Source organism: Andrena cerasifolii, chromosome 3, assembly GCF_050908995.1.
Source record: "Andrena cerasifolii isolate SP2316 chromosome 3, iyAndCera1_principal, whole genome shotgun sequence".
In the NCBI taxonomy this organism is placed as follows: Eukaryota; Metazoa; Arthropoda; class Insecta; order Hymenoptera; family Andrenidae; genus Andrena; species Andrena cerasifolii.
In genome coordinates, this window is record NC_135120.1 from 16,537,436 (window position 1) to 16,551,027 (window position 13,592).

Below are 13,592 nucleotides of genomic sequence, written 5' to 3' on the forward strand. Positions count from 1 at the left end.
CCTTCGCTCCTCTAGTTAGAATGAACAGTAATTCGAATCCACGAATGTCTGCGCAAATTTTCGAGACTCTAGACACAGGAAGGACGTAAAAAGCTTTGGCAGGCCATTCTGCGCAAAAACTGCCTTATACGTGTAGATTCTATTTTCGATAGTTGCGTAGTTAGAACAGTAGTAGGTAAAATCACAAGCTTGATACGAAGACTTTTCAGATATTAAGGGGGCTTCCTACCTTGGCGGACGAAAAATGATGCGAACTTTGGGAATTTTTTAAAACAATACCATTAAATATTTTTACTTCCAGCTTTGTGGCTTCATTTGTGAATCTTTAGAGAATATTAAAAAAATAATTGTATCCAAAAATAGTGGTTATATTGGGATTTATAGTGCTTCAAATAGAGCGCCTTACAAAAATCATGTGCGCATTGCTAGCATAAAATCAGCCGTTGTAGTTGTCTGAAATAGAAAATTTAAAATTTTTAGTAATCTGTGTGAGTGTGGCTATCGTCTGAACTAGATTAAATGAGAGATGCTGAAAATTAAAAAAAAAATGGCAGCGTTTAAAACAGACATCGATTTCTGCGAAAAATTTCTGCTGTCCTCCCCTTGTAAGTTCAATTGGCTGCAAAAGTAATTAATGCAGATGTTGCTATATATTCGAGGTAATGGGGTTACTTATATTTAATACAGATATTTATAATTCCTCTTGAATGTTGCACATCAATGTTTTTAAATTCTGTACATAGTGGGAGATTGAAAGAAATAATTGTAAAATATTGTGAGTTCGAATGCTCTATTGAGGATAAAAATGGACATGAATAAACTAAATTGTGATATTTCAGTTATAATTATTATTATAAATTTAAAGATCATTCAGATTTTTTACCCTTTAGTTATATCACTTAAGAGGGGAGGATCTGGTTTGTGACGCTGAAAACACGGTGATTTTTAAGAATTATTTTCTCAAGTAATATAAAGCGAATCATTCCATAACTTTACGGGTGTTTTACTGTATATTCAGGCAACAAGAGAACTTTTTTTTTATTCAAGAATAATTCATTTAACATTGTTTTATTGGTATATCTTCGCAGCGCCGCGCCGCCGGAGTTTTCAAATTGTGTACATCCTAGCGGATCCAATTTTTGCGTAAAATAAAAAAGCCGAAGTTTTTCTTAATTTACATGAATTTATAAATAAGAAAAAACCTAAAATTGACAAAGTTATGGGACTTTAAAGAAAAAGTTAAGATTTTTACGGAAAAATTTCGACGTTTTTATGCAAAAAAGAAAATGGTTTAATTTACTTTCTGCATAAATGTTTTTCATTTGTCGACGATAATTGGTCAGTATGTAACTAAAAAGCCTCGGGCGAAGTCAATCGGTCAATTAAATTTTTCTCTATCGTGTACACAAGTTTAGAAAACGTGGTTTCGAGAAAAACGCATTTAACTTCGAATCTGTGTCTGTAATTTTGGGAATACATTCTCCACGAGTATTACTATCGATTTAAAAAAAATATAAAAAAGTTTTTCAGCGTCCTAAACCAGGTTCCCCCCTTAAGTAAAATGAAAGCTGTTAGGACCGTTTCACGCGAGACCCTTCTGTGACTCATGACTGGTATTTCAAATACATTACATTTTATTATATATATTTACTGTGCAGAGATAGCGTTGATTTAACCATGATAATGATATTAATAATATACCGTTTTCATTACACACTGGCACGATAAAAAGCAATCAAAATTAAAATACAAAATGTTAAAGAAAAAAATTTACAAACCTAAAATTTTCATGTTGTTGTCACCTTAATTCCCTAGAAACAGATAAAGCACGTGTGAATATATTCGAAATACCTATTAGTTGAAATATTATTAGAAATGAGAAAAAGGTATCACTAAACCCCTATTGATTTTAAATAATTTACATGAATTTTTATGAATTCACAATTTTAAATAATTCACACGAATTTTTACGAATCCACAAATTTAAACAATTTACATCAATTTTTACGAATTCAAAAATTTAAGTAATTTATACTACTTTTCTCGAATTCAAGAATTTAAATGATTTATACGAATTTTCGTGAATTCAACGATTTCATTAAAATTTATTGATCTGGAGTAAAACTTCGTGAGATGAATAAAATTGAAATGAGTGAACTTAAATGGAAAAGCAGTAGATCTCGCTGAAAAGAAGAGTGAAACTGTCGGGGGAGGGGGAGTAACTGCACACGTGAAGCACGTGCTTAAACGTAACGGCATTTGATCCTGAGATACAAGCCATACACGTAACGTGATTATCACTATTTGAGTGTCCTTGGAGGATAACAATTATCTTGCCCACAAGGGGAAACCGTTTGATATCCAAGTTTGAGGTGATCGACCGTGCATTAGAGAAGACACGTACGGTTTGTACACGCTGCATTACCGCCGTAACATTGACACACTTAGCTGCGATTCTCATGTCAGTTGTGTTTAACAGCTTGATATGTAATAAAGCTAGTTCGAAGACTCTCCTTGGAATATGCTGCTGTGATATACCCAGCCAGTGTTAACAGCGGTTGCTACGTGCAAACGGATTATTCACGTGACTTAGTTCTTTAACCTTCTCCTGTTTTCCTTTAACTGAACTACTTCAACAAGAACTTAAATGTCGAAATTTTCGAAATCAAATTAGACATTAAAGTTTCAGTACTTTGAAAATTATTCTAAGGGAGAGCCTGCGCCAGACACTTTTGTGGCTGGCAGCTGGTATTTTGCATATTTTCACAGATTTTCCAATTTTTTGTTTTTATTTACATCAATTTTTATGTTTTTGAAAAAAAAAATGCAAATTTTCAACTTTGAACATTTTTTGTGTCGAAACAGTAATAGTTAGTCGGTTGCTTGTTGCGTTAAATTATTCTATGGACCCTCGCGAATACAACGATATAAGTTATTAGAAGATTGTGAATATTTAAATATGTTTAAACAACGATCAAAGGGAAAAGAACACTCGAAATGCACCCATTTTTGCAGATATCTTTCAATTTACGTATTTCCAAAACTAACGGTCTAGGAGAAAATCTGACTACTCCACGCGATGCAGCAGACATTTTTCCGTCGGAAAGCATGAACAGAAGTGGTAAGTCACGTTTTGGTTTCAATACAGGAGCGAAATAGTTTGGCAAAACGTGCTCCGCGGACAGTGCAGTGCTATTCGGCGCCACTAACGCCTTTTGCCAAACTCTTTCGATTCTGTATTGAACACAAAAGGCGTTTCACCACTTCTGTTGATGTTTTCCGGAGGAAAAATGTCTGCTGCATCGCGTGGAGCGGTCAAATTTTCTCCCAGCCCCTTAGTTTTTAAAATATATAGCAAGATATCTGCAAAAATTGGTGCGTTTCGGGTGTCCTTTTCCCTTTGATCGTTGTTTAAACATACTTAAATATTCACAATCCTCTAATAACTTATATCGTTGTATTCGCGAGGGTCCATAGAATAATGTAACGCAACAAGCAACCGACTAACTATTACCGTTTCGACACAAAAAATGTTCAAAGTTGAAAACTTGCATTTTTTTTCAAAATTCAATTTCTCAAAAACTGAGGGCGATGGCGACAAACGGGTTGCGGATTCGTGTTCAGCGCGCGAAAACCTATGAGAAACGTTATTGAATGTTACAAGTCCAGATGGCTGTCGAACTGTGTAATCGACGAGAAATTCTTCTTCGGAAAATCTCTTCCTCATCGAAAATTCCAGGTATTTTCAATTTACTCGTCTGATTACACCGATTTGGTTACGTAATTCCTTGGAAAAATCTGTTACGAGATAAATTGAAGATACTTCAAACAATAAATGAGAGAAGAAGTCCTCTCACAGAAGTATCTTTCTTCAATTAAGTATTCTTAATTCAGTACTCCCTCGATTTGAGTACACAATTTTCTGGGAAACGCAAACGCGAAAATTCTTTTCATAACGCATCGAGCTGTCTATCGCGGACAAGCAGATCTCCATGCCACTGGTGATCTACGAGTGCGACGTGTACATATCCGGGTCAAACTCTGCATACTACCACGCGTACCGCACCTTTTAAGCGTAAACAGACTCGCAAGTGGCATTGAGCCACTGAATCGAAACGGATCATTCAGAGGGGAACAATCGCTAAATGCGAAGCGTGCGTGAACATTTTTTCATCGATCTCGTCTACTCACTTCCACCCCCACGGTGGCTTCAACTTGTAATTGCTCTGCCATTTGCAAGGTGATTTGAAACAGAAGGCTCGAAGAATTTTCGAAGCCTGCACTAGCTACTTAAACAAGTGGAGTGTGAATTTAATGTATAGAGTGTCTTACAAACAAGCAATCCGTGTTAGGGTACTTGTGCTGTTTACCTCGAGGGTGGAAGAAGATCAAATGATTACGTGGGATACAGATACTGCTATCAGTTTCATCTAGTCAATTATTAAGCGCAAAAAGTGAAACGTAGACTTGTAGTCAAGTATTTACAATTGGTGGAAAAATGTAATGTAAATGTGCGGTCAATTATTTAGTGTAATGTCGTCGATATTACTGCAAAACTTTGGTGTAAATCTGTACTTATATTTTTAGTAATAATAAAAATTAGCATAAAACAGGTCTCTGTAAAATTTTTACAATTTTGTTCTCACAGATGTTACAAAATTCTGCTCTACAGAAGAAAAGTGTTTATAACTAAATAGATCTAACAATTAGATCTAAGCTGAATAAAATTAGTTACCAACACCCTGCACATTATCGCTAACATATGTGGAAATATTTCTACTCCTTTTGGAAAAATACTTTGTCGTTTATTTCTGTGCATTTCAGGCGACATGAAATAAGGGAAATTCTTTATTACTCAGTGTTTAAGCATTATTCAATGCTTAAAATATTTAGTGTATTTTCATAATGGAGAAAATATAAACATTTATTGCCAGTTGGCGTCTTTTCATTAATATCACTCAGAAAATAAGTTATTTCGTTATTTTAAGTTAGAATCGTTATTTTATACATCGATGTACACAGTATATTCAATTTATTGTCGAACAGTGTTTCATAGGTAGTCTGAAATGTTTAGATTGGTTACCACCATCTCCGCGTTTCACTGTTATTAAAATTTTATGAGTAGGTATATTTACCTCGACGTGTGCGCGAAGAAAGTAGGTAGCAGAACGATCGATTTCCATTTATTCATGGTATTAAAAAAAGACCGTGAAGTAGCATTACTCCGGACTGCGTTCGGAATTTTTATCGTTCCATAGCGTAACCCGGTGTGAGAAAATAAAGTCTTGGAAGTTTGTTAATGTTAGTTCTATTTCTTGTCTAGGCAACAAATGTGCTTTTAACAAATACAACTAGACATTTAGATAAATTGGATGGCATTTTTAAAGTTAATTATTTTGTCATAATTCTAGTTCGCTCCCATGTAATGCACATTGTAGTTTAAGTAGTGTGGTAATAGTATGAGACATTTTTTGATGCGCTATTAGTCTATTGCGAATAACTAAATTATAAACAATATTATTGGCCTGAAGAAATTAGTACACTTTATGGATAACTTAATGAAACTACTGTGTAAGTTTGACTAACGCGAGCGTATTCCTTTTCCATCAAGAAACTTCAAACGTTATACCTTAGGAAAGGTCAGTATCACAATACGTTGCAAAAAATTGATCGATTGTCACTCGGAAACACCCTGTAGAAATACTATTCTATCAACATCTAAATCCAGATTCTTTTCATCCAGAATATAAAATTGAAAATTATAACATCGAATCCAGTATATCACACAAAGGAATGCAAAATGAAATAAGAAAAAAGTCCCCTCTTGCAGGACTCTTAAAACCCAGTCCTCCCTGCATCTACTTTAAACCCACTAAAGTATCGTCAAAAAGCTTTGCGCAGTACGCTTACTTTCATTGCCCACAAAAAATTCTGAAAAATGGTCATGAAACTCGCGCGCTAGACCCCTTGAACCCACATGGCAAAACGCAAAATCTTCATGTCTTCATACAGACATATCATACTAATTTTTTCACGACAAAATTTTTTTTAAATACAGTTCAAAGGACAATTAAGATTTTAGGAAAAGCTTTGCGCAGAACGCTTACTTTCATTGCCCACAAAAAATTCTGAAAAATGGTCATGAAACTCGCGCGCTAGACCCCTTGAACCCACTAAACTATCATCCCACCCAAGAACAACTGAAAACAATTTTACAGAAGTGTTTTCAAAAACCGACCAAAAATAAGCATGATCCACGAGCATTCCAGGAGCCGCCAGTGCTGATCTCCTCCATATTAATCCCGAGTTACCATCGAAAAAGCATCCCGCCCAGTCGGCACCCTGCTCCTGGCCAACGACAGTGTACATGTCCATCGTAAAAAACAAAAGCGAGCTCACCTCGGATTCGTTCACACTCGCGTACGCTTAAGGCCCGTAAGGGATCGAGGAATAAGGATGCAGTACGCACTCTCCCTGTTATCGACCCTATCAAGAGGAGTGGAACTAAGGGAGAACGAACGATGACGAGCGGCACCGAGCTCAGCCGAGGGAAATGTCGTGTTTGGTGTTGTACTTTCGTTAGATCCAGAACGGATACTGCAACCCCTCTGACGCCGCACCGAGAACTACCCCTCGCGGTTTCTTTTCGCCGGACTCGATAAAACACGGTGAAATTTCAGCGGTTCCTTCCATGTGCGCAGAATTCGCAGGGAATCAGAGTCCACGGGGAAGGACTCGGCGGGACGCTGCTCGAGGATACTCGCTACCCCCGGTCAGTGTGAAACCAGTTCGTGAAAATTCCCACCGCGTTACAAACAAAGACGGAGCGACCTGACAATGTGACCGCTGATAAGACGGGGACCGTTTTCGATTAGGTGGCTGCGAGATTATTGAACCGCGAGCGGCCAGGGCTTCCTTGGCAAGACACTGTGCTGCGCCTGATGCCTGCTCCTGCGGCTTTCCGTTGATTCTCGGCCACTGTAACGATACGTAACCATCGTGCAGGCGATATAAATGCACGGGGGGGTTAATCGCTAATGCGACGTGATCCCGTCGATGGTGCTCTGGGAACGGGAAGTGGCTAGAGTCTACCGAACGACACCCTTGGACTCGTGGGACCTTCGAGGCGCGTAACTGTTGGCGCGTAAATTTCCTGGAGCAATGCAGTGAACAGTCCCAAGTGTCGCGTATATGTGCGTGCTGTATGCAGGAGTGCTCGGGTAAAGTCGGTGTCTTGTTTCTCCTAAGTCAGACGCTGATTAATCCGGTGGCCTTGATCGTACGTCGTGATCCTGCTCGAGGATGATTCCAACTGGTCCAGCTGGTGCTTCGTCGTCGCTGGAAGGACCATGGCGAAAGTTGGTCGATCGTGCCGCGCGATTGTCAAACAGTAAGCTTTTGTCTTTTTACCTTGTAACTCCGCTGGGTACTCGTGGACAGTTCGTTCGATGTCTCCTTGTAAGATTCTGGTCGCCGATCTGCGATCGGATTCACTTGCCAGGTCGTTTAATCTGTAATTTTGAAAGGTAAGTTATGCTCCCTACTTTGCCCCATTCATACAAACATTCAGTAAAATGCCGTTTAAAAATTAATTCATTGCACAGAATGGACCTTGATTTATAATCAGAAGGACATGTTTTTTGATAAACAGGGGAATATTAAATTTGTCGAATTCCTTTAAGTTATTTGTATTATAATAATAAATTAACGAATTTAACCACTAATTTTATTTTTATACCTACATATAAATTGTGTATATAATATTTACCTATTTTAAACATTTATATTAAATTGCTCGTTTTTAAATTTTTACGTAAATTATTAAATTATTTTAAATGAAATTATGTTTTAAAATTAGAACTATAAACGTCAAGTTCCCCTGTTATAGCAAATGCTTCATTGAGTTTAAAGATGAACTTCTCTTCTTCGTTTTATAATGTTTTGCAAGTAAGGGTATACCTAATTTTTCAGGCAATTCTTTTGAGTTTGAGATTGTATTACAAGGACAAATTCGCGATAGCTTGTTAAATATGATTTTGGATATATGAGAGATTATATTAACTAGATAGCAATTAGCATAGAATTTAGATCTTCGTTTGTTGACTTCGTAGATATATGGGCCTTCTTTATTCAAATGTCTTTGTAATATTCTCTTTGTTGAAGATTATACTGTATAAAGAGCCACCTGAATATCCTTGAGATATCCATAAATTGACTGAATGGAATTAAATACTAAATAACGCACGATTTTCGAGACAATACTAATGAAATCGAAGAAATAATAAATAATAAAAAATTTTGAGATAAAAAATAATAAAATCGGTATAAAAAAAATTTCGAAAGCACCCCTTTTTCCACCGGAAAGTCAAGTTGTTGCGTCGCTTAAAAGGGGCATGCGATTTTTTTACCATGTAGTGGAGAATATTATGTAAAAATCAACGACTACCACTTTCGTCCATATTTAACATAAACTTTGATTTGCTTAAACGTCAATTAAATTCATAACTTTGGACTATTCAAAGTTCGCAAATTCTAGACATAAATATTATTTAAAAAGCTACATATTTGGTTTACAATGTCCACTGACATAAATTGTATTCAGCAATTTCTGAATATGTATTCAGTATATTAACTTCTAGTAGCAGCAGATTCTCGGATCTACCTCGAATTAATTTCTGTTTGAGGATATTTGCAGAGTTTTGCGTATCAAACACAGGTAAAAAATATTGACATTCATAAGGAAGGGCCGATTATATTTAGCAGAAATCTGATAGTCGCTGTTCTGAATAATTTACTGAAAAGAGTAGAGTTTTGTAACATAAAAGCTTACTTTGGCAGTTAAATTTACTTGGATATTCTGTACGGTATAATAAAAGAAATTATATGGTTGTGTTTAAAAGAATCAAAATGAAAAAAGTCTCCGACATTTTTGTGCTTTTAATTTGTTGCTCCAACGATATTAGTTTAAGTAAATAAACCAACAAAGGACGGATAACGGTATGCTCGTAACAATCGCGTAACTTAAACAGTTTAAATAAAATTATTCATGAATTTGTTTGTTTTTGACAAAGTTCTTATCAATTTCAGCAACTTTTACTCGTAACGATTTTCAAAATATCGGATATTTTAGAGACAATGATGACTTTCGAAATGCATTTTTGCCAGCACAAAGCTCTGTACGAAAAGATCTTATTTTACATCATCCCTTTGTTATTACACGAGAAGGATCGACCCTTTTTCGACTGTGCCATGAATTACGCCGCAGCAGTTACGGAACAAAGGGAAGCGGATTGTCTATGGTCAGCCATGCTTGCCGGACCAATGTGCCGGGACCTGAATTTCCCTGTAACTCTTCACGCGTTGATTATTTAATAAATTGTTTTGAATACAAGTTATTCATATACGTGAACATTGCAAATATGTAGAAATTTTGCAGTAATTTCATTAAACAATTTCCATGTTTATTCACCCTTCTAAGAGAAACGTAAACCTACTTTTCTATGTAGTATGAGTCTCTATAATAATATAATATAGCACGAAAATTATAAACATTTTTTTCAATAGAAACTCGCACTGCACGTAATTACAATTTTCTACGTAGTATGCAACTAAGTATTTCAAATGGCTTCTTTGTAATAAAATTAACGAAGTACCCTTGAACAGTTGTATTATTCAAATCTAAAATGCTAGTATTTATTATCGTCTAGTTTTACACGATAAATGCTTTTGAAGATCCCCAGGCTTGTCGGCTCACCTGATACTCCCTTTGAAGGCTCTCTTGCGTAAAGCAATTTTCGCTACGCACTTAGCTACCCTTAAGAACTTTCCCTCGCACACATACAAACGCACACTTACAATCCACTCGTTCACTCCGACCTATGTGCGCATTTGCCAAAGCTTTGTGCGTACTTTTCTTACACCCTTCCTCCACTGTCCTTAGCAAACTCTGTTGTTCCTACCAATATTCTCCACATCAGCATCGTATCCTATCTGAAACATGTATTCTTCGGTTATGCAGGGTCGACAATGTTGGGTTCATCGAATTAATTATTTCCGCTGCTACTGGACACGTTTAAATTATTTCTATTGTTAAATAATTTTCTTATTCTTTATTCAATAGCGCTTCGTAATCATATCCCATAGATGGGTTGCTAGAATAGGTCACTGATACCAAATATTAGTGAAACCTAGTATTAAACCAATAAACAAAAGAAGCACGTGCTTAGAGCATCGGTAGAAAGGGGGGCACCATAGAAATTTTCTGATTTTTAAAATCTTTTACATAGTGGGTAATAATATTGCTAAGTGTTTATGTGCATGTGTGTGCCAGTGCCGTCTTATCGTTTTCGGGGGCCCTGAGGCGAGCTCCATACGTGGCCCTCTAAATTATTCTAAATTAAATAATATCAAAAATACCGCACTAACACGCGAAGTGTATAAGTATTAAAACAATTAAATAAATAAGAATAAATGTGGGATCCATTCCACGAAAAAAGGCCCCATTTTAAAATCTGGTGTATTCGTTATTTTCTTTTCGTCACAGTTGGAGGAGCCATATTCATTTATTTTCTATCTTTTATAACCCAATTTTTTTAATTTTCCAATTTTTTCGAGGGCCGCCTGAGTTCCGGGGCCCTAAGGCGACTGCCTCTTTCGCCTCCAGATTAGGACGGCACCGGTTAGGAGCGGACCAGAGCTAGCGAGAGAGAGAGAAAGAGAGAGAGAGAGAGAGTGAGAGGAAGAGGGAGAGAGAGAGAGAGAGAGAGAGAGAGAGAGAGAGAGAATTGACGATCGAGGAGTGATTGAGATTGAGCTAAAGAAACTTACATTGCATTCAAGTGATCACCCTATATAAGAGCGCCTCAAAATCTTTTAAGTGTTCAGGGCCTCTAAAGGTCTTAATTCGGCCCTGGGTATAGTGTAGGAATGATTTAGCTTCTGTACTGGAAGAATGTATAATTGATGTAAGGACTGTGTGGGAGTAGCGTAGAAATCGTGTATGTACATGTTCGTGGGCCCGGCTTGTTCCAAATCATGACAAGAAACGGTTCGATCCCCTATAAGCTCACGAAGTTTCAACGTACTCCAACCACTTATGGGATTCTATAAGGTGCATTTCCATAAGTTGAGCTAGTCCATTCAAACTTCGCGAACTGGTAGGAGTACAAGATTCTGAAACACTTTGCCTAATACAGTTTTGCCCTGGGACAGATTATAACAAAGTTACAGCCCTTTTAAAGTGCCGAGCTTTCGAAGTACCGAGTGGAGTAAATTGTATAGTAAATATTTGTTAATAATTTATTAATTTGTTATTATCAGAAATGTTGAAAACGATAGACAGAAACGTATCTGCATGCATATTTAAATTCTTACCGTAATTATAGTTATAAATCGCCAATTACAATTAAGCCCCAAAATCGGATGACAGCACTAGGTGAACATCTGTTGTATTTAAACATTTAAACACTAAAATATTTGCGACAGAAAAGCAAAAATCGAAATATTTATACACAAACTTCGCGGGGTGAAGCAGAATGCGCACTCCTTAAGGATTTAACACTGCGCGCTATCTATCGGAACGTGAGTAAAAGTGGCGCCCCCTTCTGTCAAACTTTTCTACTCAGACCTTGCCATATAAATTAAAATATCTCGTAAACTATTCACTTTCCGATGGCAATACCTTATACATTTTATACGCAGCATAAATCGGTGAATCAGCTTATCTAAAAGAAGTCGCATGACTCCGTTTAAAAAAGAAGCTCAACTACACTTTGGTACTCTACCGATGCACTTACGGGAAATATCGTGTAATAGAATGATAGAGCTCCGTAAACAGTGAAAAATTATTCTTTACGATTTTTTTCTAACTTCGCGTGGAACTGAGCTATAACCTAGCAAAGTTGCCAGAATCGCGTTGTATATGACAAGACTTTAGTAGGAAATTATTTCATTTGAGGGCGCCATTTTTGGTCACGTTCCGATAGATGGCGCGCACTGTCATATCTCTGAGGTCTGTGCTTCCTATATTACCCCGCGAAGTGGAAACGTCGGGTAATATATTATCGGGGGCACCATTGCCCCATGGGGAAGCCCGACACTTGGTGATATGCAGCCCGCTTGAATAACCACTACACCGAAGTTTGTAAGGTTGCCTACTGTCTGGCGCTCGCAAGTCTACTAGTTCAGCAGGTTGCCTATTTCCAGGTGTTAGGCAGCACCTGGATTAATAAAATTGTAAGACCTGTAACCAAGTTATATGACTTTGTATGGAAAAATCTTATGAAGTAAAAATGTCTGTCTTACCGATCTCTATGACATCCTATACTGGTGGCAACTTATGTCAAGATTTGCAGAGTTTCTGTATTGTAACTTTAGTTAGAACAAAGGAATTCTGTACTATGCTCGCAATCTAAGTAATTTAAAAAGAAGGGTGCAGTACAAAAATAAATATATACCTACAATTCGTTCAAACTTTATCAATTATCCATTCTTTCTGCTTGGGTTGCTCCCAAACATCTGCGAAAGATAAAATTTAAATTTGAAACAACTGTGCTAAAATAAACACAATATTATAATTAAGCAACAATTGAATCGAAATATGTCGTCAGAGATTATAGTCAAATTATAGCAAACAGAATAAATGATTGAATTAATACTGACTAGAGAATTAATAGAGAATCCATGTAAAAATCGATTAAATAATTCTAAGGATGTCAGATAAATATATAATCAAAAGTTAATGAATATTAAACCAAAACTGTAATAGAGAGTAAACGGGGCTGGTAATTAATTTAGACGTAGAATAATTCAATGTCGAGGGGTAAGCACTAATATCTGTGAAGCACTAAACACGTTTTGTCCCTTCGACGTCTACAAGATGAGTTAACGACCCTTTTTAGCATGGCGAAGACTTGACTATAATCGCCAAAGAGAAGATGAGGAAATTATAATGAAAAACCTGGAAAATAAGATTGTAGGCCAACCGCTAGCACTGTTATTTCTTTCAGAAAACGTCGTAGTTATTTGACATTGTTTCAAATATTTTTAATACGTACGGCCGAATCCAGATCATGTAGCAGCGAGAGTTATTAATACACGCAAGGATCCAAGGATACTAAGGCTGAATGACTTCTCCAATGCCCTCTGTCCTCTAGATAATTGCATTTCTATTAATTCTCCTGCCAATTGTTTTAATATAATTTGAAAAAAAATTGTATAAATTTCCATTAAAAAAAAAATTAACGATCCTCTTATAATTCGAAATTTATTGTAAACTTTAAAAGATACTTCAATCTTTTATTATTCTCACGTAAAATAGTAGTAGGATTGATTCCTTTAATATTTCTTCTTCGCGTTATTCATCTGCAACAAAAGTATTTGTTGAAATACCCAGCAGATCTATGAAACTCTACCATGTACCCAACTCGCGGCACACTTACCTATTGTTTCGTGTTGCCCTGTATTGAAACAAATTCTCGATTCTTCAAGGTACAGGTAACAAGCAGATGAACAAGATAGGAGGTCGAAGAGCGTGAGAAGGTTGCAATGATGGTAAGGACCGCGTATTTCTTTGGCGATGATTCTGACCAGAA

The 13,592-nt window shown here is 36.6% G+C and overlaps 1 long non-coding RNA gene across 1 annotated transcript; it reads right to left on the reverse strand.

Moving 5' to 3' along the window:
• Positions 1-7,211: 7,211 nt before the first annotated feature.
• On the reverse strand, positions 7,212-13,495 carry LOC143366699 (uncharacterized). The gene is made up of 3 exons (XR_013084799.1): positions 9,755-13,495; positions 7,411-7,511; positions 7,212-7,338 (listed from the first exon to the last, which is right to left on the reverse strand). It is a non-coding gene; the product is annotated as an uncharacterized LOC143366699 (long non-coding RNA).
• Between the last annotated feature and the right edge of the window lie 97 nt (positions 13,496-13,592).